This window comes from Molossus molossus, unplaced genomic scaffold, assembly GCF_014108415.1.
Source record: "Molossus molossus isolate mMolMol1 unplaced genomic scaffold, mMolMol1.p scaffold_m16_p_4, whole genome shotgun sequence".
In the NCBI taxonomy this organism is placed as follows: domain Eukaryota; kingdom Metazoa; phylum Chordata; class Mammalia; order Chiroptera; family Molossidae; genus Molossus; species Molossus molossus.
Window position 1 is genome coordinate 79,648,260 of NW_023425377.1, and position 5,508 is coordinate 79,653,767.

The 5,508-nt window shown below is 44.2% G+C and overlaps 1 pseudogene; it reads left to right on the forward strand.

The window, feature by feature from the left end:
• Window positions 1–913: 913 nt before the first annotated feature.
• LOC118643903 lies at window positions 914–2,356 on the forward strand (annotated as a pseudogene).
• Window positions 2,357–5,508: the final 3,152 nt, after the last annotated feature.

Here is a 5,508-nt window from a genome sequence, read left to right on the forward strand (position 1 = left end):
GCCAGAAGTTATGGGGATTCTCTTCCTGGCACTGGAACCCTGAGCGGGGCACCTGGTGTGGGACGGGGACCCCTCAGTCCTCAGGAAGGACCTTCCCAGCCGAGGTATCCTCTTGATTTTTATCCACCATACGTGGGTGTGGGACCAGCCCGTCGCGCCGCTGCAGCAGCCGTTGAGGCCCTCGAGCCACCGCCGCCCCTCCTACCAGTCTGGATGTGGCTGCTGCTTTAATTCCGTAGTTGTAGGACTTCCATTCAGCTTGATTTCAGGCGGTTTTGAATGATGGTTGTTCTGTAGTTTAGTTGTAACTTTGATGTGGTTGTGGGAGGACGTGATACCGCGATTACCTACTCCACCATCTTGCTCCAGTCCTTTTTATAAAATTCATTTATATCTTGGGATCAGTATATGAAAAGAAATCCACATATGGTTTATTTACTTTCCTCTGTCACACCGTCTTGATCCGAAGAAATTATATGCTACCAATTATTGCAGATTGTTTCACGCACAAAACCAGTAGATTGTGCTCTTAATGGAATATTTTGGAGAATGAAATATCCAGTGAAGAGAAAATAGTAAGATTCACAAGAAATGATTCCTGGTCTGTTTTTGGAGAACACTGAACGTTTCACTATATTGGAGATCATCACCAAGTCCGGGAAAGGCGTTTGCGGTGAGTGGCATTTCCACAGGAGGAAGGGGCTTCTCAGCAGAGTGTTAAACTAACTTGAAATAGATGCTGAGCATCTAAAACAGAATTCAGTTAGAAGCAATGATCAGGAAACCCCAGGTGTAAGGAACACTGAATTAGGGCTTAGCCAGAGAAATAAGGTTGTTCTACATAGTCACAATGAAGACAGTGTGAAAAACATACCCATTTGTTGAAAATGGCAACTACGTAGTCAATATAGTCATGACCAAGTATGAATAAATCATTAATCAAGACATCATTTATAATCTTTAATCCCTGTTCCCTGTTTTGAACAGAAGTCATTCTGTGGAGACTCCCTGTGGGAGGTGTCCGATGGCCTGGGGACTGGCGCCAGGCAAAGTGCTCGACCATTGTCTCGCTTGCTCAGCCTTGCCTCCCACCCTGAACGGCCTGCCTCGAGCTTGTAGATTAACTCCCATCTTGCTCTTATCGATTCACATTCCAGAGGCTCCATGCATAGCCCCCGCAGGGCCAAACCCTAAGGGACAAATTCCAGCTACAACAGGCAGATATAAAAGACACAAGCCCCTACATTGAGCGCGGCTTCTAGGACTCAACCCCCGGAGTCTGTGAACCCGCCCGGAGTGCACCCAATAAAGCCTGATCCCTGTTTATTCGGCTGATTGGCTCTCCAGTCTCTTCTCTGTTTTATTCGGTGGTGCCCCCGATTCCTTACAGGAGGAATGAAGATAATCAGTGTGGAGATGCCCAGACCATAGATCTTCCTGTGCATGAGAGACATCTGACTGGAGCTAGACCCTATGAATGCACTAAGTGTGAAAAAAGCTTCACGGATCATTGTTTCCTTAAGAATCAGCAAAGATCTCCCACTGGACATAAACTTCATCTGTGTGAGGAATGTGAGCAAGCCTGCAGGTGTGTCTCGTACCTAAGCAGTCACGTGGATACTGGCCTTGTGGAGAAACCCCATCCATGTCAGGATACTGGGGGAGCATCTAAGAGAGATGTGCAGAGTCTGAGTGGTAAAAACTCTTTTCAGTGTAAGAAATGTGGAAAAGCTTTCACTTGCCACTCAGCCTTTCGGGGACATGGGAGATGTCAGTGTGGACAGAAAATCCACACGTGTAAAGTGTGTGGGAAAGCCTTTATGTATGGGTGTCACCTTAGACGACATGTAAGAACTCACACTGGACGCCCTGGCCGGTTTGGCTCAGCGGTTGGAGCGTTGGCCTGCGGTACAGAGAACTCACACTGGAGAGAAGCCCTATGAATGTAAGGAATGTGGGAAGGCCTACAGTTGTTCATCTTCCCTCTGGGAACATGTGAGAAGACACAGTGAAGAGAAACCCCATGGATGTAAGGTGTGGGAAAGCTTTTAGGCATTCTCGGTATTTTCAAAGACACGTGAGAATGCATAGTGGAGTGAAAGCATATGAATGTAAAGATTGTGGGAAAGCTTCCAGTTGTTCCTTCTCCCTTCAAGACCATGTGAGAACACACAGTGGGGAGAAATATGAGTGTACACAATGTGGGAAAGCCTTCTGTTGGTCCTCATCCTTACAAAAACTCATGAGAACACACTATGAAGAGAAACCCTATGAATGTCAGCAATGTGGCAAAACCTTCTGGTATCCCACCAACCTGCGAGCACATGTGAGGACACACAGTGGAGTGAAACCCTGAATACAGGCACTGTGGGAAGCCTCCTTCTCCCTTAACACCTTGTAAACGTGAGCAAACACACTGGAGAGAAACCTCCAGTGGAAAGAATGTGGGGGAGCCTTCAGATGCAGCACACCACTTGTTTTGCATATGCAAACTCAGGGCAAGACAAAACCCTTTAAATTATTATAAATATGACTTTGCCTTTGTAAGTGTGTGTGTTACATGCCATTGACTTGGCTTTGACTCTGGTGACACTATGAATGATTCTACAGTGTCTTTCCTGTCTTTGACAGCCCTGCTTGGTTAGTTCCTATAGACTCATATCTGTGGTTTCTTTTATGGAGTCAGTTTAGCTCATACTTGGTTTTCTGTTTTCCTGCTGCCTTCTGTTTTCCCCAGCATTATTGTATGTGTTTATTATTTATTTATTTATTTATTTATTTATTTATTTATTTATTTATTTATTTATTCTTTATTGATTTTAGAGAGGAAGGGAGAGGGAGAGAGAGAGAGATAGAAACATTGATGAGAAACAACATCGATTGGCTGCCTCCTGCATGCCCCCCACTGGGGATCTGGCCCACAACCTGGGCATGTGTCCTGACCGGAAATCGAACCTCTGACCTCTTGGTGCATGGGTCAATGCTCAACCACTGAGCCACACCGGCCAGGCTGTGTGTTTGTGTTTTGGAGAGAGAGAGGAAAGGAGAGGGGGAGAGAGAGAAAGAAAGATCAATGTGAGGGAGAAACATCCATTGATGCCTCCCACATGCGCCAACCTACTGGGGATCCAGCCCACAGCTCGGCATGTGTCCTGACAGGGATTAGAACCGGAGACATTTTTTTGGTGCACGAGGCAACGCTTAACCAATTGAGTCACTCTGGCTGGGAGTATTACGGTGTTTTCCTAAAAACCCTGCCTTATCACGATGTGCTCAAAGTAGGACACCTTCAGTTTTGTCATTTTTGTCTCCAGCGATGTTTCAGGCTTAATTTGCTCTAGGACCCACTTATTTATTTTATTGATGGTTCAGAGTATCAGTAGAGCTCTCCTCCAACACTATATTTCAAGTGAATTGATTTTTTTCCTATCTGCCTTCTTCACTCTCCAACTTTTGCCTTCCTATATAGTAATTGAGAATATGAGGGTGTGGATATCTTAACCTTGGTCTCTAATGACACAACTTTGCTCTTGGTAATGTTTCCTAATTCTATTGCCCTTCCAAGTCTCAGCCTTCTCTAGATTTCTTGGCTGCAGACTTCATTTGAATTGATGACTGAAGTAAGGTAAGCAGAATCTTTAACAATTTCAGTGTCCTCATTGTGTTAAAGGTATTTTTTCTGTAGTCATGATTTTTGTCTTTTTAAAAAACCTTTTGTTCTTAATTGATTTAGAGAGGGGGGAGGGAGAGGGAGAGAGAGAGATAGAAACATCGATGAGAGAGAACATCGATTGGCCCCCTCCTGCATGCCCCACACTGGGGATCAGGCCCACAACCTGGGCATGTGCCCTGACCAAGAATCGAACCAGTGAAACTATTGGTGCATGAGTCGACAGTCAACCACTGAGCCACAACCGGGCATGAGTTTTGTCTTTGACTTTCAAATGCATTGCTGCTTTTCTCATTATTATTACACTGTCTTTTGGACCCAGGAGTGATAGTAGTTTTTGTGTTTTGTTTTCTGTGCAACTTAATATAATTTTATTTTATAAAAAAATTATTTTTTTAATCCTCACCCAAGGATATATCTATCTATCTATATATCTACCTATCTATATATTTTTATCCTCACCCGAGGACATTTTTCCATTTATCTTCAGAGAGAGTGGGAGGGAGAGAGGGGGAAAGAGAGAGAAATATCGATGTGAGAAAGACACATAGAATGGCTGCCACCCACATGACCCCAACTGGGGCCGGGACAAACTGCAACCGAGGTACATGCCCTTAGCAGAAACTGAAACCGGGACTCTCTGGTCCGCGGGCTGATGCTCTAACCACTGAGCAAAACCGACCAGGGCCACCCAACTGAGGTACATGCCCTTGACCGGAATCGAACCTGGGACTCTTTGGTCCACAAGCCAATGCTCTAACTGCTGAGCCAAACTGGTCAGGGCAAATTTTAGATGAAATAATTTTTGATTCCTACTTTCCATTATGTTCCTAGTATGTGATCATTTGTATTGTTGAAATTTCTCTTCTAGTCCGGTGCCTGCAAACACTGGGGTTTTTTTGACCTGTTATCTACCCTCTTCTTTGGTTTGTACTGTTGAAAGCCATATCTTCCACATTTGTTGCTGGTGGATGCCACATGTGTGTTCTTCACAGAAATTAGTAGTTGTTGAAAGATTTTGGAAGGAGACAATCTCATCTGATTATGTTCATAATTTGGCCTCTGCTCATTGTCCTTGATCTTGGTTGGAAATCGAACATGATACATTGAGTTTACAAAGAGAGACTTCATGGTATGAAGATGAAAGCTGGTGTCCAGATGGTCCCACTGAATTGTGTTGTCAGCTTGGGTGAAGTAGGAAACTTTATCCTATTGTCCTTTAGTTTATGGTTCTGAGGAGGAAGGTACATGAGATTTATAAGGCAGAAGTAAAGAAGTCATGGCTCAGATCTTCTGTACTGTCAGGAGACAGAAGCATGGGAACCTAATGGGACTGAATTATAGCACATTCTTCTGATTTCTGGCTCTGCCCTTCTGTAACCGTTTTGACCAAACACACATTGATGTTAGTTGCCTCTTAGGCAGCACATCCCAGAGACCTTTGCACAAGCTCCCCATCCTGGGCACTTTTTGGTTTTGAGGTTCACACAGATCCTTGCATTTTCCTTGTAGCTCTTTGGTTTCCATCAGGCCACTTCTTCAAAGTGTCACTCGTGGTGATCTTCTCTCATTTTCTAACCCCTCTCCTTTGTTTTTGCTAATATGATTTCTGTAGGAAGCATCTGTTCCTCTAATAGTAGACCTGTTTCCCGCCTCTCACATGACACTTTTAACACTGTAGGCACAGATGCTGGACACTTCCCTGATTATGTTGTTGATGTCAACGTAAGAAACATTCAAATCTGTGAAGATTTTTGTGAGTTTATTTGAGCCAAAACTGTTGACAATTGCAAGGAAGCAAAATCTCAATGGATTGAGGCAATGCTCCAGAGAATGCA